This window comes from Ailuropoda melanoleuca, chromosome X (assembly GCF_002007445.2).
Source record: "Ailuropoda melanoleuca isolate Jingjing chromosome X, ASM200744v2, whole genome shotgun sequence".
NCBI lineage: Eukaryota > Metazoa > Chordata > Mammalia > Carnivora > Ursidae > Ailuropoda > Ailuropoda melanoleuca.
The window spans coordinates 26,856,815-26,881,363 of record NC_048238.1 but is presented as its reverse complement, the minus strand read 5'-3'; the positions used below and the strand labels follow the sequence as shown (position 1 = coordinate 26,881,363).

General features: G+C 38.8%; 1 protein-coding gene and 1 pseudogene across 9 annotated transcripts in view; one reads left to right on the top strand and one right to left on the bottom strand.

The window, feature by feature from the left end:
• DMD (dystrophin) overlaps positions 1 to 24,549 on the top strand; it is a 2,070,581-nt gene that overhangs the window by 1,619,420 nt on the left and 426,612 nt on the right. The window lies entirely within an intron of this gene.
• The window catches only part of LOC117797479, a 104,633-nt pseudogene that overhangs the window by 28,240 nt on the left and 51,844 nt on the right, over positions 1 to 24,549 (bottom strand).

The window sequence follows — 24,549 nt, the reverse complement described above, 5'->3', positions numbered from 1 at the left end:
GAGCCAAAAAAAGAGCTTTGGGCAATCCTTTCAAGAAACTCAATCAAAATGATTGCATTTATACGGCAAATATTTATTTTGGTGGTTAGAAGATCTCTTATGAATCCATCACCTCTTTGTGTGTGTGGTATTTTTCAAAGTGAATCTCTACTTATAAATTATATCTAAAAATTTCTCTATTATTATATTATCGAGAAATGGCAGTCACCAAATTCCTCATTGGGATACTTCTAAGATCCACTTATACATTTTTAAACTAGACTTATTGTCAAATGCACTGTCCCTAATGTTTGGCAGTATTAATACCACTTCACTGAGTAACCTGGAATGGACAGTACACAGTAGGTTTCTACTGTATGCCAGGTACAGGACTAGTCATTGAGAATTCAGAGATGAATAAGACTTGGGTTGACATCAGTCGTCTTGTCAGGAAATTCACATGCGAGTTGGGGAGTAAGAGAAGTATGTCCAAGGCATATGCTTTAGCAGAATATGAAGTGGATAACTGCCCATGGGATCCAGTAAGGCTTCTTAGAGGAGGGGACATCTGAGTCGGGTTTTAAAGGCTGAGTGGAAATTCACTCATTGAGATAAACTCAAGAGGAATTACTTCAGTAGAACTTGCTATAAGTCCAGAAATAATGGTGTGCAAAATCAGTACCGTCTGTCAATTTATTCAATCTACTTTGCTCTCACCTTCAGAAAAAAAAATTCAGAAATATAATAAGAAATTTGAATCTATTTTGCTACCTCTTAAATTGAGTTAATTTGAGGAGGAAATTGAATGTAATAGAAGAGAATCTCCCCTCAGGGAAAATACTGTTTATTATTTGCTTTCATCTAATTATTTTCTGTCAAAAATATATTATGTATAAACTTGATGATTAAAAAAATCAGATTTCTATATTGGTGATGCCATTTATTTTATAGTATATTAGTCACAAAACCTTATCTTGGTGACTTTCACAAACTTAAATGAATAAAGTACAAAAATAATTTCTATCACATTACACTGTTGTAGATTTATTAAACTAACCCAAAATAGTACTCAGGGAAATAGAGACCCTTGATTCCAAATACCTCCACCACAGGCTTTGTCTCTGATTGTCATCAAGTCAGAGAAAATTATCTAATAATAAATTGTTGACTTACAAAATGAAAACTAGACTATCCAGGGCACATCCTTGTTCTCTTCATTTTTGTAGAGAAGTTCTGGCCAGTAGAAATGTAATGTGACTTAAAATCTTCTAGGAGCTATACTAAGAAAAGTAAACATGAAGAGGTGAACTTAATTGTAATAATGTTTTATGTAATCTATACCTACAAGATTATCATTTTAACATGTGATCATTATAAAAGTTAGTAATGAAATATATTTTTCCAATATGTCTTACTCTTACCACACATCTCCGTTCAGACCAGGCACATTTCAAGTGCTCAATAGCCGGATGTGGCCAGTGATTACCATATTAGAAAGAACAGTTCTAGAGATTTTCATTAATCCAAAAAGAAAAGGACTTCCAGACGTTCACTGATAAGTCATTCTTCACTGCTAGCCATGGGAGCATTTCCAAATGTAGTTTACAGATTTTAGATATTCTATCTTACCATCTCTGAGGGCTTCAGTTTTAATGCCATACTATTCTTAAAGGATGTCAGACATTGTTTGTTATGGAATACTTTGGAAGAGCAATGAGAAGTCTGTGGTGCACATAATGCAAAGTGCAGGTCGCTTTCCAAGCCTGTTGTAGAAGCGCAAAGACCATAGTCATTCATCACTCGTGAGAATACTGTCTCGAGTGTGTCTTTGTTTGGGTATCGGCAATATTGCGAGAACCTCATGATAAAAAAGCAGTCTTTAAGAACAAGATTAAGAACAAGATACCAGACTAAAATTGATAACTGAAATGAAAACCTTTTTTTAAATGGCAAGCTGGTTTAGTCTATCCATGGGGGTGCTTGAGGGAAATGCTAGTCGGAAAATATATGTCACATCAGTTGGGTTACTGAAAGTTACTTGACTCTTAGTGACTTACCCAGAAATGCCCTTGTGGCTAGAGTCCTTCTTGATTTTCAGGTAAACCTATCTATCTAACTTTGCAAGACCACTGGGACTTTTTTTGCATTGGAAGACTCATTTGCAGCCATTCAAATTAAAATTGAAGTATCAACTCTTTGGAAAATAGCTACTAATGAGCAATCAGAAACCTGACCTCGAAATGACTTGTGAATTGTGAATCAGCAAAGTAAACTCGATTGTTCATTTGCTAAGTATGTATCAATTATCAGGTGCCTTCCAATGTATAAGTAATTTTTTTCCCAAAAGTTAGTTTATAATTCAGATGTTTGGGATTTGGAATAAATTTACCATGGGGGAAATATTATAAATTATAATTAATTTCCTAAGCTATCTAATTTAATTTTTAATATGCCTGCATGCATTACTTGTCATTTATAATAATTCTTTCCCCAAGTGTTCACTTCCCACTAGAGTAATGAAAGTGGAATATTATTACATGGTACATGGTTGGATACTTTTACAAATTTTAATAATTAAGTATTTATTTAATGTATTTTAGCAAAATGTAGCGAGTACCATAAAGAGTTGATTTTAAGATATCATTGCTCAGAATGAGACAACAAAATTGGATCAGTACAAGTCTACTTAGAGAAAAACATCAGGTAAATAAGTGGACAAACATGCCTTTCATGCTAAAGGTAATTTGTGAAACTGATTACAGTTGGCTTGGGGAAAATGCCTTCAGACTTTCACTTAAGAATGCCAGGAACTTATTTCCATCCCTCATGCCTCTTCTCATCTGGGGTTCCTTCCTCCTCTAACTCCTACCCACTTTCCTTTTCTGATTTTAACAAGGATAGCATCTCCAGAAAGGACGGAAGATGGTAGGAAGTGGGATGAGATGGGACCAGAAATGGTAAAATAGCTCAGCCTTGAGGGATTAGGGAAGTGTTCCCTGATATCGAAAAGATGAGTTTCAGGGCACCTGGGTGGCTCTGTTGGTTAAGTGTCTGCCTTCGGCTCAGGTCCTGATCTTGGGGTCCTGGGATCAAGCCCCGCATCAGGCTCCCTGCTCAGTGGGGAGTCTCGGTCTCCCTCTCCCTCTGCTCCTCTCTCCCACCCTTCCCACTTGTGCCCTCTGCTCTCTCTCTCAAATAAATAAATAAATAAATAAAATCTTTAAAAAAGGATGAGTTTCTCAGCTTGGGAGGAAGGAGTTATAAGGAGCATGCTAAGTTGGGCAGCGTGCTGTGCACATGCTGAAGTCATAGGAAAGTGACTTTGAGACAATTGCTTCTTGGTAAAACTGGAGTTTGGATGGGGAGAGATGAAGCTGGAAAGTGAGCCAGTGTCAGGAAGGGTTTTTTAGTTTTTCCTTGGGTAGCAGTGGTCAGCCACTTAAGTTTGTTTGTTTGTTTGTTAAGCAGAGGAGTAGCTTCATATAAAAGGAAAATTGGATTGAAGTGGGAGGGGCAAGAACTCTGAGACAAAACTATCCTTCACGAGAGTATTGCTGAAAGCTAGATGGGACGCAGTGATACAAGTGCTACAGAAATGTGAATTGGTTCCAAGGTTTGGTTGTTTTTGTTGTTGTTGTTGTTGTTGTTGCTTGAAGCTAGACTTTGCCATGTTATGTAATGGATTAATATGAAGGGTTAAGGGGAAGGAAGAAGCCAAGGTTTCTGATTGAACAGCCGGAGGCATTCACTGTAGCGGGTAACCCAAGGTTTAGAGTATGTTAGGAGGGGCAGAGTGTTTTAGTTGTACCCAGGATTTAATTTATAGAGGTGACCGAGTGATGGCATAGACAAGTCATTGTCATGAAAGAAGGTTTATTACTCACAGTTCCCAGGAGCAGGGGACAGGCAACACTTTACAGGGCTCTAAGGGAAAGTACTGGGATCATTCAGGAGGCAGAAGGAGCAAAAGAGAAAGCATTATTTCTCCTTTATTGCGGTTTCCCTGGGAAGGAATGGATGGGGCAGGTAGGCAAGTTTGGGCAAGTTTAGAATTGGATAGTTTGCATGATTTCAGCAGGCTCTGGGCTATAGGTTGTGTCATTGTCCTTCAATACCTGGCCCTGGAAGCACTGGGTTGGCCTGTGAAAGTTAAACAAAGAAGGTGGTTAGAGATATGGGCTTTGGATTGGTTGGTTTGCAAATGAAAGGCATGTTCACAAGGGACTCATTTGCTATCTCTTGGAATCAGCTCCTCTTGGGAGGGGAGGGGTGGTCTCTCCCTGGCCAGCAAGACCCCCAGGATGTCAAAGCATGACAAAATAGAGAAAATAAAAAGCATGATTAATATCCAGGGTAGATATTGTGTATGTCTTAGGACGGTGGCTCTCAACATTAGCTCCGTTGGAATCACTTGGAGGGCTTGTTAACATGGAGATGACAGGACCTCCCCCCTTGAGTTCCTGATTCTGGAGGTCTGGGGCAGGCACAGAGAATTTGCAGTTTTAAAAAGTTCTCCTGTGCTGCTGTTGTTGCTGGTAAGGGACCAACTTTAAGAACACTGATTTAGGGGGCACCTGGGTGGCTCAGTCGGGTTAAGCATCCAACTCTTGATTTCAGCTCAGGTTATGATCTCTGGGACATGGGATTGTGGAATCAGATCCAGCCCTGCATTGGGCTCTGCACTGGGCATGGAGCCTGCTTGAGATTCTCTTTCTCCCTCTTCCCCCTCCCCCCACCCCCACTCAGTCTCACTGTCTCTCTCTCTCTCTCTCAAAAAAAAAAAAAACACTAATTTAGGATGTGTACAGTTTGGGGAATTTCCAAAAGGAGGATAAATTCAGGGAATGTTCCTGGGAAATTGGCTATGTGGCTTGGAACTTCAGCATAGAATATTAGGCTAGAAATAAAGACTTGGGAGATCATCTGTATCAAAACAATAATTGAAATTTTGGGAAGAGCTGCGGGGCAGGGCTGTGTCTATGTACAAAGAAAAGTAAAAAAGCCTAAAGCCCAAGCTTCACTGACCCTTTCGAATAGAGGAGGGAGAGGAACCCACAAAGGAGTCCCAGGAGCTGAGGAGGCTAAGGAGAGAAGACATTCACAGCCAACATGAGATATTCTTCCGAATGATTGGACTGGCTTTGCCAGCATGCATTAACTGCTCCATAATTAATTATAGTAATAAATACATGCCTTAATAAACAACTAAAGTAATGCAACTGATTTTTTAAATAAAAAGTCCTGTGTGTCAATTAGAATTCTAAATAGTTGGCTTAGGAGGCTGTGGAATTATTTCTGGGATGTTGTTACCATTCCAACCATCTTGGTACTCCTTTTTCAGGGGCTTTTCAGTGCTGTGCTTTCTTCTTTTTTAATGCTTTCAGTGCTAGCAAATTTCCTATTTTGAGGATGGATTTGATTTTTTGCATCAGTCTTAAAAGCCTCTTACGGTGGGACGCCGGGCTGGCTCAGTCAGTGGAGCGTGCAATTCTTGATCTCAGGGTTGCAAGTTCAAGCCCCATGTTGGGTGTTGAGATGACTTAAAAATAAAAATCTTTTTAAAACAAGATTTAAATTTAAACCTTTTTTGGTTTATAAAATAAATAAATGACAGACCTAGATGCAATTGATTCTTTAAAAAATTAGATACCTACTAGAATTTATGTTGTTGAAAACTCTGTAAAGGCACTTTCAGAGATGGAGTTTAGTTCTTAAACTGTAACATTACTCACTACACTGAAGGACAGCATTCCTTTGAATGAATACATTCTTGGTCAATTTGTTTTCAGTGTCTCTTCACCTGCTAGTCCTCTCAGATAGATGTGTATACAGATCTCACTTTCTCAGAATGCCTCTGAGAGGTGTCTTCACTCAAACTTTCTCAATTCTGAGATTCCTGGTACATGGGCACTCTGTGGTGACAACCTAGTCAGCCTATCTCTGGAGAAGCTCTGAATCCTATCTAGAAGATTTCCCCCTCCCAACTCCTCTGCTATCAAGAAGGCAGACAGGAATCATCAGGGGAAGATTTTCAGAGGGGAACATTTTCATCTAAGACATTTTCTCTCGTCAGAAATGAGTTTACTAAATGCAAGGTGTTCCCTTCTCATTACAAGAAGCCTTTCATATTAATATAAGTGTGTTTGGCAGTTGTATCAGAGATAAATCACTGCCACCAGCTAGCACATAGAAAGAAGAGTTCTGAGAGTTGGCACATACATAGCTTCTCAAAATATACTTTTTTGGCCATGATGTGCTATTTCAGGTTCCCTTCATTTTCAATCGTGTTTTTACTTTATGTCCTGTTGTACATGTATTTTATCTAATCCGTGTCCTGAGATTTCTCTGGCTCTTGAATTTGACCTTTTCTGATGCCCAGCATACCTGATTTTGTTTATTCTCCAAGCGTAGTTGTGTTCTAGATATAATCAGTTATAGGCCATGAATTCGTTATTTTAAGCGAAACTTGAACATACATCACAACTACTTGAGGACTCGTTAAATCACAGATTGAAGGGTCCCAGCACGAGAGTTTCAGATTCAGTTAGGGCTGGGGTAGGGATTGATCATTCGTATTTTTAATCACATTCCCGTGGAATGCTGTTGTTGCTGGTCAAGGACCACACTCAGTGAACCACTAATTAAAATATTATTTAAAAAATTTAGTCCAGCAAATTCTCCTACATAATGGGGCCTAAAGAGTTATTTTGGGTTAATTTGGTCAGTAGTTTTTCGTAGGCTAAATAAGCAGCAGCAAAACACAGGTTCAATATATGTTCGTGGCAGTCATAAGGGATACTTTGGAAAAAAGGCAAGATTGGTTTTGGAGGTAGGGATGAGTAGGGAGGAAGAACTTTTTTAAAAAGGCTAAATATTAAGTTGTTTGTGTGAAGAAAGAGAGAAATGGAGTCATTAGAAATTTCTTAGACTGGCTCAACAAGGCAGGTCTACCACAGTCACAAAGGAAAGACATACAAATTCCTAACGTGAAGTGATTTCCGCAGAACGCACACAGGAGACCAGGGATTCATGGCCTCCCCTTCAGACAGTCTCCTCTTCACTCCTGCTACTTCTGTGTGAGGTCTGCGCTCTCCCTGTCCTTCGCGTGGCTGACAGGTTCCCGCCCTCTAGAGTTGACATTCTCATTGGGAAGGCAGCCGATTACTTTGTGATTCATGCTCATTTTTTTTTTTTTTTACAAAATCCCTCTGGCTGCTGTGGGAGTAGTAGGATATGGAAAGGATGGGAGTATAACTTTGTTCTAAATGCCATCTCCTCTGAGCTTTGTTCCTTCAGAATTCCCTTCCACCCTAACTTTGAAGTCACCTTCCTGCTGATTCTTTGCTGTCAGTTTACCCTTTATTGCCCTTCCTCTTAGTTGACATACACACTTCTCAACCTCAACACCACCCAGCTCCCACCCCCTTCCAGTGTCACCTCTCCTCTTTCCATTTTGTGGCTGATCTTTGTGAAACAGTGGCATGGCTGGCTAAGTCCCCTTCTTTACCCATAATTCCCTTTCAACCCATGTTACCTGGTTATCACTCCTACCTGCCAGGCAACCTGCTCTCACTAAGAAAATCACTGTCCTCCCCCTTGCCAAATCGCCTGACTCAACTTCTCTGTGTAATTCTTTCCTTCTTTGGTTCCTTGACATCCTCTTACCCAGGTTTTCAAATCTGACCTATCTGCCTCTTTTGCAGTCTTTCTCGCAGATGATTCCTGCTCTGCCTCTTCCGTAGGTGTGGGTGCTCCCCAGACCCCATCCTCAGCCCTTCTTTGCTTTCTATCCCCCACTCTCTTCAGGATCACATCTTCATCGGAAGCTCCATTTAGTACCTAGAAGCAGATGAGTCCCAAATCATTATCTGCTTCCTGCATCTCTCTCTTGGGGGCCGTTCCATATTTATGTCTGCAACTCCCCAATGAACCTCTCTGTTCAGGGCACAGGACTGATAGCCACTGATAAGCACAGGTAGGATATACCGGCTAGTGTCTGCTCTGGTTGGTCGGGGTTTGCTATAGCAGACATTAAATATTTTGAAACTTATTCCTGTCCACAGTCATTTCAAAATTAGCATGTCCCAAACTGAAATTCCTAGCAGATGTGGACATTCACTTCCATTCCCTGTTTCAGAAAATGACACCATCATTCACCAATTTTCTAAGCCAGAAGCCTCCGGGTCCAGCCTGACCTCTCTTTTGTATACACTTATACTTGGGCATGAGATATTGCTGATTCTATGTCCTAAAGTCTCTCTTGTTACACTTTTCTCTGGGAATATCCCTCATTTTGGGATTTTATCAATGTGGAATCAAACACTGTGGATTCAAATCTTGTAGCCTTCAGCAAATTTCTTAATTTCTTCTAGTCTCGCTTTCCTCCTAAAATTTCTGTGTTGGCTAGCCGAAAGGAGTAAATGAGATTATTCACTCGTCTATTTTTGCTTTTGTTGCCTGTGCTTTTGGTGTCATATCCATGAAATCAGTGCCAAGCACCAACATCGTGAAGCTTTTCCCGTTTCCTTCTAGGAGTTTTATAGTTTCAAGTCTTAAATTTAAATTGTTAATCATTTTGAGTTGATTTTTTAAAAACATTTTAGAGAGAGAGCTGGAGCAGAGGGAGAGAGAGAAAATCTTGAGCAGACTTCCCACTGAGCACAGAGTCTGACATGGGGCTCAATTCCAGGACCCTGAGATCAGGACCTGAGCTGAAAGCAAGAGTCAAACACTTAACCAACTAAGCCACCCAGACGCCCCCATCTTGAGTCAATTTTTGAGTATAGTGTTAGATAAGGATCTAGTTTCATTCTTTTGCATGTGGATATCCAGTTTTCCTAGGACCATTTATTGAAGTCACCATCCTTTCCCCATTGTAGATGCTGGGTACTCTTGCGGTAGATCAGTATGGATTTATTTCTGGGCTTTTTCTTCTATTCCATTGGTCTATATATATTTATGCTAGTACCATACCATGTTTTAATTACTGTAGCTTTATAATATATTTTGATATCAGGAAGTGAGATGCCTCTAGCTTTAGTTACCTTTTTCAAGATTTTTCTGACTATTGAGGGTCTTTTCTGATTCTATGTGAATTTTGGAATTTTTTTTTTCAATTTCTGTACAAAATGCCATTGGGATTTTGATAGGGAGCGCACTGAATCTATAGGTTGCTTTGGGTAGTCTGAACATCTTAACAATATTAAGTCTTCCTATCCATGAACATGGATGTCTTTCTATTTTTTTGGTATATTCTCTAATTTCTGTCATTCGTGTTTTATAGTTTCCAGTGTGTAAGTCTTTCACTTCCCTACATAAATTTATGCCTAAATGTTTTATACTTTTTGATGATACTGTAGATGGAATTGGTTTTTTTTTTCAAATTTCCTTATCAGGTAGTCTGTTATTAGTGTAAAGAAACACAATTGATTTTTGTATATTGATTTTGTATCCTGCAGCTTTACTGAGATTACCATACAGAGAGAGTCAGGTATGTAAAATGCAACCAAGAAAGAGTAGGTACTATGATTGTTGTCCACAATGTTATTGCTATTAGTTTCACCCAGAAAACTGTAGTAGCCCCTAAACTGGTATGCCTGCATTTAGTTTCATTTCCTCAGCTAAAGTCATCTTCTAACACAAAGATTGACCCTGTCACCTCCATACCTGTGCTTAAAACTCTTCAGTGCCTTTAAGATAAAACTTGTACATCCTTGGAGTAGCATTCAAGGTCATTCATGATGTAGTTTCTCCATGACCCCATTTCTCTGAATCCCTCTGAGGGAGAAGTATAGCAAAAAATTCAAGGCTACCTGGACATTACTCACCTTCTGTCCCCATACTGCTCTCAGCTGGGAAGACCTTTCACTTAACCTCACCTCCTCAGCCCAACTAATTATTTTTTTTTTTGAGAGAGAGAGAGAGAGCACATGCCCATTAGCTGGGGGTGAGGCAGAGAGAGAAGGAGAGAGAGACTCTTAAGTAGGCCCCATGCTGAACACACAGCTGAAAGCAGGGCTCGATCTCATGACCCTGAGATCATGACCTCAGCCAAAATCAAGAGTTAGATGATGAACCGACTGAGCCACCCAGGCGCCCTAGCCCAGCTAGTTTTTATATATTCTTCAAAGTAATCTCAAATTGTAGAATAGACTTCTGGTACACAGGACATCTCATATCTCTCAGTCATTAAGTCAAACAAGATGAGCATACCTCAAAAAGCTGCTGTTCAGTTATTTCAAAGTTAAATGGCTAATAATCATTTTTCCAGAAAAGGAAAAGGCAACAAAGTGGTGGCACTGATATAAAAATAGATAAGGATATAATATTTTCAATTATGGATTTTTTCCCTAGCATTTTAATATATAAATGTTTAATCATACATCAAAGCTGACTTTTACAGTGAGCATTTGTATACTCACCACCCATATTTTGCCATTAACATTTTACTGTTTTTGCTTTATAACGTATCCATGCAACTATCATCCCTCTTTATCAGATTAGTTTTTATATTCTGATAATCTTACACTTAAACATTAAATTGTCTTTTTAAAAAAATAACATAGCTGTTTCTATATTGGTAAAGCAAAATAAACTTGTTAAAACAATATAAATTGACTGCTTTCAAACTCAGTCCATTGAAATATCCATTAAAAAGCAAACCAGAGAATATAAAACATGTTTTATTAATACTCCACTATACCTGATTAGATGCAGACCATTAGGAAGAATTGTTTTAATTAATGGGTCTGTGTTTGCCAAAATGCAAAAAGCCTGAAGTTTTCTATTCCAGTGAAATATTTTGTGAGGACTGTTTTTTCTCCATCTTTATAAAATTTAACTTTGACCTTTATTTTGTTAATGCACCATGGGTTAAGCTATACTATGACATGTGCTAAATAGATCTGGCAGTTTGGAAATTGGATTTTTTTTTCGTTCCTTTTACATTAAATCCCCGTAACACTTTATTGATTAATTTGTATCATTACCATTTTAAAGAAAACTCTCAGACTGGCAGGTGTGAATTAGAAAGAAACAAATCAACATGGTAAGCCCACCTCCAAGCCAATCAACATGGAGTCAGTGTGTCCTTCTAAATTAGTAGGGCATAGCTTTCTACAAAGTCACAGCATGACTTTATATCTTCAGTAGTATTGCTAAAATAATGGAGAATACAGTATCTTTCATATGAAATGTTTCTTTTCTGTAAGTTTCCATGACACTTAGTACACTGCAATGACCACATTATTCCATTCCAGAATTAGTAGCACACCATTGTGAAAGGTTCAATTCGCAGTGTGGTTACTCATTCAACAACATTCTTGAGGGTTTAAGATGTGCAAAACATTCCATTAAGTAGTGTACAGGCAGAAGTTCTCAAATGCAGATGATCTGTGAAGATTTCTTCAATCAGCACAGAAATGAGAAAAATAAAGAGTGGAAGAGAGAGTGGGAGAGGGAGTAGACCAAAAAATGATATAAGCTTGTTACCTGCCTTTCTTGGGAAAGCCTGCCCTTTGTTCCGAGAGCATGTTCTTATGATTTTTAGTTGTTAAAATGCCCTTTCAATTACAATACAGTGGTAACAGTATATGGTGAGCTTTGTGTTGTTTTAGTAGTTATCCAGCCAAAATTATAATTTGATGTCTGTGTTAATTATCATTTGCCACAATGATGCTGTGAAACAGGCCACCTCAAAACTCAATAGCTTAAAACAATAAGTGTTTCTTTAGTTTACTAGCTTGTGGCTTGATTTATTTATTTGTTTTTATTATGTTCAGTTAGCCAACATATAGTACATCATTAGTTTCTGATGTAGTGTTCAACGATTCATTAGTTGTGTATAACACCCAGTGCTCATCACCACATGTACCCTCCCTAAAACCCATCACCTGGTTACCCCGTCCCCCCTCCCTTCTGTAACCATCAGTTTGTTTCTTGGAGTCCAGAGTCTCTCATAGTTTGTCCCCCCCCCCGATTTCTTCCCATTCAGTTTTCCCTCCCTTCCCCTATGGTCCTCCGTGCTATTCCTTATGTTCCACATATGGGTGAAACCATGTAATTGTCTTTCTCTGATTGACTTATTTCACTTAGCATAGTCCCCTCCAGTTCCATCCACGTCGATGCAAATGGTGGGTATTCATCCTTTCTGGTGGCTGAGTAATATTCCATTGTATATATGAACCACATCTTCTTTGTCCACTCATCTTTTGAAGGGCATCTCAGCTCCTTCCAGTTCGGCTATTGTGGACATTGCTGCTATGAACATTGGGGTGCAGGTGCCCCTTCTTTTCACTACATCTGTATCTTTGATATAAATACCTAATAGTGGGGCGCCTGGGTGGCTCAGTCCTTAAGTGTCTGCCTTTGGCTCAGGGCGTGATCCCGGTGTTCTGGGATCGAGCCCCACATCAGGCTCTTCTGCTATGAGCCTGCTTCTTCCTCTCCCACTCCCCCTGCTTGTGTTCCCTCTCTTGCTGGCTGTCTCTCTCTCTGTCAAATGAATAAATAAAATCTTAAAAATAAATACATACATACATACCTAATAGTGCAATTGCTTGGTCGTGGGGTAGCTCTACTTTTACTTTTTGAGGAACCTCCATACTGTTTTCCAGAGTGGCTGCACCAGCTTGGGTTCCCACTAACAGTGTAAGAGGGTTCCACTTTCTTGTGGCTTGATTTAAATTGGGCAGTTTTTCTGCTCTGGCCCAGGCTAGTTTACCCATCTGGAGAGTGCCTAGGAACTCACGTGTCTGAGGATAGCTGGATCACCTCAGCTCTGCCGCTCATATCTTGCTCATTCTTCTTTCAGCAGGTGAGCCCAGGAATGTCCTCTTGGCAAAGGCAAAGGTGGAAGAGCAGGAATGGAAATATAGAGACAACTTTTTCAAGCCTGTGCTTCCATCAAGCCTGCTAATATTTATTGGCCAAAGCAAATTTTACTTTACCGCCCAGTGTGGTAGGCAGAAAAATGGCCTCCCCCAAATGTTCCCATGTCCAAAACCCCAGAATTTGTTGATATGTTATGGTACATGGCGAGGGGGAATTAAAGTTGCTGAAGAAGTTAACATTGTCAATCAAGTGCCCCTGAGATGGGGAAATTATCCTGGATTATGTGAATGGGCACAGTAGAATCACAGGGTCCTTATAAGCAAAAGAGGGAAGAGGAGAGTGGGAGTCAGTGAGAGAGAGAGATATGAAGACGCCACACTGCTGGCTTAGAAGAAGGCAAAAGGAACCCCTAGCCAAGCAATAATGTGGGTGGCCTCTACTCACTGGAAAAGGCAAGAAAACAGATTCTCCTGCAGCTTCTCCAGAAGAAATACAGTCATACCAACACTTGGATTTTAGTCCATGAGACCCATTTCAGATTTCTGACTTCCAGGGCTGTAAGATCATAAATCTGTCTTGTCCTAAGCTACTAAGTTTGTGGTATTTGTTACAGCAGTAACAGGAAAATAATATACCCTCCATTGTCCAATATTTTCCATAACATCTATTATTTAAGTGTTTTTCTTAAAATTAGGTGTCTTTGTTTTTTGCTTTTAGCTTTAAGTAATAATACTTGTAACACTATAGTTTGATGTGCTAGTGTGGGTTTTTTAAATAATCCATCCACATGAAAACAAATGTTAAAATTTAAACTGTTCCTCTGCGTAACGCTGCCAGTCAGTTCCCTACCTATAGCGTTAGGCAAACCACATTTTGGGAAATGTGGGTCCAGGTGATCTAAGGGAGCAAGAGACTGCAAAAAATGAGAATTTTCAAGAGAAGGAGACATTGGGCCATTGGGTAGAATTTGGGGCAGACAAAGGTGGAAGAGAAAGACAAATGATCCAACAGAGTTCTAGCCCACTATTTGCATTTGTATAGAGTAATGTGAAGCTTGTTCATCTTGGCAGGTCTGGATGCTGGTGGATTTATTGTTCTTTCCACTGGCAGAAATGTTCACCAGGACTCTTGCCTGTCTTCTGGCTTAAGCTTGGATTTATCCTACTTCTTAGAAACATCTTCTCCCAAAGTTCCAGCTCTCCCCCAACTGAGATATACACTCACTCCTTTCTATAAAGAAAGCCCAGGGGTACCTGGGTGGCTCAGTCGGTTAAGCATCTGCCTTTGGCTCAGGTCATGATCCCAGGGTCCTGAGATCAGGCCCTGTGTTGGGCTCCCTGCTCAGCAGGGAGTCTGTTTCTCCCTTTCCCTCTGCCCCTCCACCCACGTGTGTGCGCTCTGTCTCAACTAAATAAATAAACCCTTTAAAAAATTTAAAAAAAAAAGAAAGCCCAAACTTTTCTGCAGCACCCCCTGGTCATTTTGATATCATAGTAAGCAGAGAAGGTGTCTCATGGCCTAGAATATGTCCCAGGGCTGAGGACAATCAATATCTGAGGTACCTAGAACCTGAGCACGGCATGTGTTTTTGACACACCCATGGGAACCTGTCTTAAAACATTTATCAGTTGTGAACTTCTTGAAGGCAAGAATTTTGTCCTGTTATTTCTTCTATTTATCATTCATTCCATGATATGTGGTAGGTGTGATGGTTGATTGAAATTGATTGTCGATTGGTAGGTAATTGTTGATTGAAACAAAATTGAATAAATAGCAAATGACTTGTTCCTGGTCTACCACTTACGCTGCTTTATTCTCTTCCCTTTGCTGCCTTCCAGTGCCCGCTGTATTCACCCACAGGCCGCGTCCGTAGGCCAGGCCCGTCTTAGTTTCCAAATTAACCTGAGTGGCTCTGGTAGTGCAAGCAGAAATCCAGGCTTGCTATCTGGTGGGATCTCTCCTTCAGATTCTGGGGCTCACAGACTTGGTGTTCAGTATGTGAGGAATAAACCTGGAGTGCCTAACCCGGGATTTGAAAGTCCCCGCATTCCTGACTTCCTGTTTTCCCTCTTTCCCCCTTGCCTCCCTACTGGTCCGATAGTTTTAGTAATTTGGATACTAGTAAACCCTTGGCAGTTGTTCTTACATCTGTTCTCTAGAAGCCGTCGCAAGTGAGCGGAGGCACGATGGCACTGGGCAATAGAGGAAAGAACATAAAACCAAGAGTTAGAAGCCCTGGGTTCCAGGAAAAGCTCCAGAGTGGGATTTAGGGCAAGTCTCTGAACTGCTCTCGGCATCAGTCTCCCCATCTGTGAAATAAGATTAATGGTATCTCTCCTGCCTTTGCTTCATGGGTGTTTGGAGCCTCATATGTGTCTCCCCTACCCTGCCCGTAGAGTGTATAAATCTCAGATGTGTATGGATAGCCTCTGCTATTCTACAGTAAAGCTTATTATTTCCAGGATTCTTCAAATCAATGATCAGCATTGATCCAGTTCAACATAATCATATACTAAGCATTAATATGGGAATCTCTCTGGTTATTGATGTTAATGTAAGTGTGTATAGTTTATCTCAAATAGGACTGAACTGTAATATTGATATAAATCATCAATGTATGTTTTTAGTAGATTTAGTTTCTCGACATAAGGATCCTTTTGGCCTAAAATTAGTTAGACAGCTTAAATTTTGGTTAATCTACAAAAAAATGATGACATCAAAAGAGCTACTTCTTTTAAATATAACTTCTTTCTTACATTGAACCTAATCTGTCATTTAGGACAAGGAAACCATGTGGTTTGAAAATTCACTGACATTACAGAACTAAAACAGTGGCTTTTGAAACCTCTAGCAGTTTCGTTTTTCTTTGTTTTACAAATGGAATGGTGATATTTCTGAGTGTATGTGAAGCATACTAATTGACCCCAAAAAAGTGGTGTATTTTGCAAACCTCTTATTTAACTATTATTCTCTTTTGCCAGCCACCTAAGAAGCCTTCCTCTTTGTCCCTGGGTTGATTTCCTCTCCTAAACCTTTTCAGTTCTAAGCCCAGACAAATTGCTGTGGTTCTTTGAGAGGCCACACAAAATAAGTATTGTCCAATGCTAACACTTTGAAATGTGATATTGTAATTACTTACCAAGTGAACATTAATCACTATCAGATTAGAATGGAATTACCTGTTATATTCACATTAATAGCAAATGAGCTTTCCCTGATTTATGTTGTTATAATGAATAAAAAAATAATTAATAATGAACTGGCATTCACCAAAAGAGGCATAGTCATTAAGGCCATACCATCAAAAGGCAAGTAATACTTTACAATAAGCAAGTATTAATTAAAGTAAAACCACAATGAACTCCTGTTGAATTACTTATATCTGCATTACAAAGATATTAGACTATTGGGATTAATGTGATTGTGATACATTTTATAAAAGTTAATAATGAATGTCCACTTAAAATATTTAGGAAGCAAATACTTGCTTGTGTTTGCTACATAGCTCCACCAGCTATGTTGCTTCTCTGAGTGACTTATTAGCATAGGGACAGTGATGAATAATACCAAGCATTAGATATATTAAATCATATCTTTTTATCTGAAAGTATGCATTTTGTTTTTCAGAATTTTTGTGCATTTCCAGTAGAATATTCTAAAGGGCCTCTAAATTGTAGATGTAACATCGACTAATTTCCATTTTTAAAAAAAGTATTTGAAGGCTGATCTGCTGTGAATATTGAACCAGAGGTTAAGGAACACCCTAGTCAAAACTGAGACTTGGGAGCGGAGAAGCAGAACGAAACCATTCATATACAATTTCAAAGGAGTAATTGAGCATACACCTATCAAGGGGGATAAAAAGTCAGGCTCTCCCAGTCAAGGTGCTTTCTTTCTTTAAAAAAAAAATTAAGATTTTCTATGGCAACAAATCCATAGCAGAAAGCAAAGAGTTTTGCATCAGTTAAATGATAAGAAAATCGTTCTTGTAATTTTGCTACGTTGAACATTGTTTAGAACAATTTAGAATGATATTAAAAGAGCTATAAAACACATTTGTCTAACATAAGAGTTAGCATTTAAACCAGATTAGAATAATTATGTCTTCAAAAGGGTGCGTGTTAAAACTGGCAAAATCTAAATGAGCTCTGTATTTCAGTTAATAGCATTCTACCAATGTCAGTTTCCTGGCTTGGATAATGCACTCTGGGTATTGAAGATATTATCATCGGGAGAAGTTGGGTGAAGGGTACATGGGAGCTCTCTGTACTATAACTTTCTTGTGAATCTTAAACCATTTCTAAAATAAAGTTATTTTTCTTAAAACTAAATATATATTTGAAGAAAATGCTATCTTTTCTCTCTAACCAGTGGCTAACTGCTCAGTCTGAAAGAGTATGTGGAGGTAGTTGGCAAATTAATTACATTTCTGACCTCGACTTAATTGATGGTATTTGAACCAGTAAAGGAATATGTGTGCCAACATATGTTGTGGAACATATAAATATAGAAGGTAAAACGATAGAAGTTAATTATTTCTTAGTGTATTGCAGTGGGTCCATTTAACGCTGTTTATGTAGGAAGCTACTGCGATTATAAAAATGAACACAGCCCAACAGCCAAGTCAATTAATTGAACCTTAAAGGTGTCATGCTACAGGTTTGAAATGAAGCTTATGATGAGCTTTGCATTTATTGTCATACAAGGTAGACACCTTTTTTTTATTTTAGTGTTCCACATTATCAAAGAAAAACTGTAAAATAGGTGCTCGAAATCCTGATGTGCCCTCCCTTCCAAAAAGGCAGCACCACAATGAATCCAACCTTCAGAGTTAATAATATCTCAGAACCAACCCAGCAGTTGTACCAGCATGATTTAGCTCCTGCTGTGGCTATTATTATTTTTATTTTATTAATTTTGCAATTAAATTGACGAGTTAAACTCAACCTATTTCAAGCTGTGGCTTTTTCCCACTATCCTCAGAAGTTCATAGATAACTTCAGATGTTCAACAGTGAAAGAAGACAGCCTGCGTATTATTTCCGTAGCACCAATTTTGTGTGGGAAAAAAAAAGATTTCATGAAATCTCGCAGAAGTTCCATAACTACTTGTATTATATATCTAAAAAATAGAAAAGGTTAAAAGAGCAGCACCGATTTTTAATACAGCTACATCATGAGCCAAATACACTGCATTTTCATCAAGAAGTTACTGAAGCACCATGTGTATACACCACCACCAGGTATTTGAAAAGAGGCAGGAAGATAGACAGGAAGCTTCTCTAACCCTTGGGAATTGTGCCTTCTAATAGTATGTATGTAGCAACTTTATTTTTTTTTTAATTTTTTAAAAGATTTTATTTTATTTGCCAGAGAGATAGAGAGCACAAGCAGAGGGAGTGGCAGGCAGGGATGAGGGAGAAGCAGGCTCCCCACTGAGCAGGGAGCCGGACTCGGGGCTCGATCCCAGGACCCTGCTATCACGACCTGAACCAAAGACAGATGCTGCACTGACTGAGCCACCCAGGCGTCACTAAATTTAGCAACTTTAGGTAGACTTAGTAACATCTACCTTATTTATCTTGAGGCGCAATATATATTTTGCAATTGTGTAGGAGCCATGAAATATTCCACACAGCATTTAGACAGGGACTTTTTCTAGAGAAGGTGACATTTGTAAAGGCTTTGAAGAAATGCACCTGGGTTAGTAAAATCATAGTTTTCTTTGGACTGCTGGAATGAATTGGAGTTAGCTTTATATCTGATATGGTCCAATATGATGTGCTGTTTGCTAAAGACTGTGGAGAGAAGCTACATAGGGGGTTACACGTTAACAGACCACTTTGTGATTCAAAGAAAGAAAGAAAGTAAGTAGAGTTCCTGTGTCCCTCTTTGGCTTAGTGCATCTCACTTTATTTTTTTAAAAGATTTTATTTATTTCAGAGGGAGAGAGACAAGCAGGNAGTTAACAGACCACTTTGTGATTCAAAGAAAGAAAGAAAGTAAGTAGAGTTCCTGTGTCCCCCTTTGGCTTAGTGCATCTCACTTTATTTTTTTAAAAGATTTTATTTATTTCAGAGGGAGAGAGACAAGCAGGGGGAGGAGCAGAGGGAGAAGCAGACTCCCCACTGAGTGGGGAGCCAGGCACAGAGCTCAATCCCAGGACCCTGGGATCATGACCTGAGCCCAAGGCAGATGGTTAACTGAGCCACCGAAGCACCCCAGTGCATCTCACTTTAGTGGTTAAGTAAAGTGCTGGCCATCTGGGCATCTTTCTGGCTGTGTTCCCATATATCTGAGTATTCGTGGACCACTAACTCAGCCTTGCAGAACATTCGATTTCTTGCCAATAGGCAAGATTTCTAATTTGCCTTTCACATCCACATTTCTGTGTTTCGCTCTAAGAGGATCCTTCGTGCCGGAATTATCCTGCAGTGGGGCATAGTGATGAAAGCATAACTGTGTCTGAACGTTGGCTACGCTCCTTTCACAAGCTCACAGTGTGATCTCCCGACAAGCCTCTTAGCCTCTCTAGAATTCATTTCTATAATGTGAAGAATAAAGGTTAATATTGTGAAGATTAAGTGAAATAAGTTATAGAAAGTACTTAGCATAGTGCCTTGCGTATCATGAAGGCTTAGTATGTGTTAGTAGCTTCCTTTTATTATTATCATGATTATCATTGTTAATCATAATGAACCCTGGTTATTGGAGGAGGGTTTTGTCCTCTTATCTCATAGTCAAAATAGGTTTTAAAGGGTCTTTCATCTCTTCTTTCTGGTGGCACATTATAAATACTTAGAGTAATGTGTTTCATTTGTATATGGTTCTTTTTTGTGTACTAAGTGCTCATTTGTGTTATCTTACTAAAATTTCAAAAGCGAGTATAAAAGAGCCAGAATTTATAAGAGTACAACTGAGAGGAGTAAATATTTTGCTCACTGATTTTTTTCACTTTAGCTGACTCATATCTTCTCATGCTGCATATCGCCTGTCTTGATGAACAGAACGTGAACCTGAGGTCAACCTTGTGTGTACATATTTGTTCAGCCTGAGGAAGATCCAGAGGTACAAATATTGGGATAATCCCGATTTCCCAGGAGAAGGTAGCATACACAGTACAATTTCCAGGAGGTCCATAAAAAGTCTATTAAAATGTTAGCTCAAATCATACAATATTTCCAGTGTTCAAATCTTTGAGACCTACAAAATTAGCAGGGTTTTTTTTTTTTGCATGTTTCAACCTAATAGCTAAAAGAAAACTATGTAGCTTGAAGTTCCAAATTGTTACCAAATATTGTACAACAAAAAGTGGAGAGGGAAATAAATATTGCTAATAAATTACACCTGGGCAATTCCAGGCCAGAAAGAGATGTGTCCCATATAGAACAGTACTTATTTGCAGTCTTCCAGTGGCCAAATTTCAATAATCACAAGTTCCACGCCCCTCATTTATTTCACCCCCTGACCTATGCAATTGGCCAAATATTTTGTTAGCAAAATTTTTCTTTCCATAGATCGTTTATAGGGATTTCTGGTTAGAACTGGTAGGTTATGACACTTTATTAAAATGAGAATAGGGGAAATAAAATTATAGATTTACCTACAAGGAGAAAGAATATGGGAACAGCAACAAGAAAATATGAGCAATGACAAATTTTGAGAATATGTAAAGGGAGCAGAGAAGTTAGCATCTCTAGGAAAACTGAACACCAAGTACCTAGAACCTAGAAAGTCTTAGAAATTGGAGGCTCCAGCTACTACAGAAGGCAGGGATGATGATGGGGCTGATAGTAGGGACATTCATCAAAAGTGTGTCTAAGAAGCATTCAGATCCCCACGCCTTTCATGCCCTTTTCATGGAATCCAACTTGTTGCCTCTTCCCTACCCAACCAGAAGACCAGAGCCTTGTTCTCCAGAGAAATTGTACTAGAAGAGCTCAACATTTGGGGACATCAGGTAGAGAAGAAGACAGGGGAGAATTTCCACACTGAAAACAGGAACTAAATGAAACTACACATACTGAATAGGATCTCCCACTCTCCCCAAGGCTCAAGTCCTAACTGGCTCCAGGTATACTGGCAGCAAGCATACACTCCCAGAGAGGAGATTAAATGTTTTCCTCCAGAGAAACTGAGTAGCCTTAGAGAAAAAACCTATTGCTACTCTTATTTGGAGGTCTTTGCCCACATGCACAGGATGAAATTCACCTGGTGAAAACCCTACAAGTAAAGCTTGCCATTAATTTTTCAGTGCCTAAATCCTAAATAGGGATGAGAAATGAGAGCAAAATATAAAAATGGGGCAGGGGGGTGGAAAGAACTCAGGGAATATAGATACCTATAATTAACATCCCTGAAGACCAAAGTGAAAATATTTGATCCATAAAACAAGAAGATTTTATTAAAAAGAAAAATTCAAAGAACAAGAATGTACTTCTGGAAAATAAAATGTAATAGCAAAGATGTAAAATTAAATTGAAAGTGGAAGGTAAATCTCCAAGAAAGCTGATAAAATAAAGATGAAGAAATGAATCAAAGAAAAGAATAGATGGTAAAATTAAAGGATTAAGTCCAAGAAATCCACCATCTCACTAAAGGAATTCTGGAGAAAATATACAGAATTTATCAAAAACATATATGTGAGAACATTTCCTGGAAATGAAGGACATCAATTTTAAGATTGAGAGTGCCCACCAAGTTCCCAGCACAATGTTAAAAAGAGAGAGAGAGAGAGAGAGAGACATCAGGACATATCATGTGACATTCCAGAACAGCAGTAAAATTCTAAAACCTTCCAAAGAAAGATGTGGGTGTGGGGAAGGAAGGAAGGAAGGAAGGAAGGAAGGAAGGAAGGAAGGAAGGAAGGAAGGTAGGAAGGAAGGAAGGAAGGGAGATGGGGAGGGAGGGAGAGAGGGAGGGGCAGAAAGAGACAGAAGGACAAAGAGAAAGAAATTAACAGTTAGAAACCATGTCACTAATGAAGGATTAAAAATCAGAATGACATCAGACCTCTTAATAGCAATACTTGTTTACAGGTGCTAAAGAATCCATACCTTTACAATTCTGAGGGATCATAATGTTCAAATTAGAATTAATAAATATATTATTTACTTCCCATGTACCTTCCTCGAGAAGCTCCATGAAAATTCAATAATTAGACAACAGAGAAGAAAACATGGAATCTAGGATACAAGAGGAGAGAGGGAATGAGAAGGCCTGGTATTGCAGTGGTGCTTGCAGGCCTAGAGCACAATCCACTTCTGACAAAATTATGGGCAAGCCATCCTGACAAAACTCCTTATACAAACTGACAAGAAATGCAGGGTGAAATATAACACACTTCCATTTAAAGCTGAGCTGAGCTCTCAAGAAAATAAGTAAAATACCCAGGAACTAATGAAAGAGGAGCCAAACTCTCACCCTGGATGTTTGCCGTTAAACAAGAAGCTCGGGTTCTTATAGTTTCTCAGGGAGAGGAGGAACAGCCAGGCTCGGGTGAATAGAATTGAGATCCCCATGAGAAAGCAAAAGCCTTAAAGAGCTGCACACCTGTAGTGAAAGAACAGCCTAGGGGAAAAGCCATTTTAGCAGCAAGAGGAGATGGCAAGGAAACTTGTCCAACTCAGCCTGAGTTCTAGGTAAGGAAAATGTCTTCTTGAAGAATTTGGGAAATCCGGAATTCCTCTCACATGTTTGGGATCTGAATTAATACTCCCTTTGTGGTTCTGAGAAGTCTCAGACTCAGAAATTTATGGGAAGTATTCATAGGTTGTTAGCATCCTGAGGATCCAACACTTTCTTAAGAGACACACCTTTAACTCAGGCCGTGCAGTTTCCACAGTTAATACCCTATCAGACATGAGCTCACAATCTCAAATTATAAAACATGCATGGAAATGCCGTAAACAAGAGTCAGCTGGGGAAAACTAGATTCGCCTTCCATATCTTCAGATAATGGAACTATCAAAATCAGAAATTAAATGAGCATGCTTGAAATGGTTAGAAACACAAAAGAATCAAAAGCTTAAGAAAGGTAGTATTAAAAAATAAATTTGAATAAGCTCCCAATTAGTCCTCTATATATTAAATATGTAGTCAATGTAATAAATAAAACTCAATGGACATTTTAAACAGAAACTTAAAACTGGAAAAGAATTAGTGAATGAGAGGTGATCTAAAGAAATTACTCAAAACACAGCATAGAAAGACAAGGAGATAAAAAATATTTTTAAAAAAAACATGATGAGCACTGGGTGTTATGTGCAACTGATGAATTATTGAACTCTACATCTGAAACTGATGATGTGTTATATGTTGGCTAATTGAAATTAAACTAAAAAACTTAAGACATATGGAAGATAGAATAAGCATAGCATCTATCTAATTGGAGTTTAGAAAAAATAAATGGGAGGAAGCAGTATTCAAACAGTTAGAGGTTTCCAAAAATGCCAAAAGACATGAATACTCAAGTTTTGGAAGCCAAGAAATCCCAGTGTGGATAATGAAAAAAAATTGTACCTAGACTCGTTGCAATGAAATCATCAAATATTAAAGACAATGAGAAGATCTTAAAAATGCCTAGGGAAAGAAAAGGAGATTCCCTACAAAGGAAAAATAGTAGACTCCTCAACAGTGGCAAAAGAAGTCAAAAGAAGTAAAACTCAAATTTCTATATAGAATAATACACCTTACTGAATTATTGTTCACAACTGAGATGAAATAAACCATTTTCAGAAAGCAACCAGTCAGAATTCAAACATAAGGGTAAAGGGCTCTCAAAAGAATTTTTCGATGGAGTTTGGAAGATTGGAGAGGAAAATGGACAAATAGAACAATTGCTGTGTTTGCACTTGGAAAATCACCATTAGAGTGGATTTAAAATTCTGCGACAGTGACTGCCAAGACATAAGTATGTAGACATTTAAAACTAAGGAAAGAAAAAATATGTTATTTCAGGAAGAACAGGAAGTTATACAAAAAAGGAAATAGTATCACTGTACCAAAAACTTGACCTAACAGCAAACAATCTTAGTCACAATAAGATAAACCCTAAATATCGATTTTTTAAAACTTTTCTGCTTTGAAATAGAGATACGCAGGAAAGAATAATAGTAGAGAGAGAGGTCCCACATACCCTTCACTGAGTCTGCCCCAGCCAGTGGTTACATTTTACATAGCTCATCATATGCTATCAAAAGCAGGAAATTGGCATTGGTACCATCCCTGTGTTCTTGTGTGTGTGTGTGCGCACGTCTGTGTGTGTGCACGTGTGTGTATTTGTGCCATTTTATCACGTGTAAATTTGTATAACCACCACCATGATCAAGGTACAGAACTATTTCATGCCTACAAATATCTCACTCATGCTACTCATTCCCTTTGCTCTCACCATCCCTACCATCTTCCTGCTAATCACTGATCCATTTTCTATCACTCTAATTTTGTCATCTTTCGAATATTATATACGTGAAATCATAGAGTTTATGACCTTTATGGATTACTTTCTTTTACTAAGCACAATGCCCTTGAAATACATCCAACAGTGCACCTGGGTGGCTCAGTTGGTTAAGCATCTGCCTTCAGCTCTGGTCATGATCCTGGGGTTCTGGGATGGAGCCCCATGTCCAGCTCCCCACTCAGCAGGGAGTCTGCTTTTCCCTCTCCCTCTGCCCCTCCCCCCAACTCGTGCATGCTCTCTCTCTAAAATAAATAAATAAAATCTTTATTAAAAAAAAAA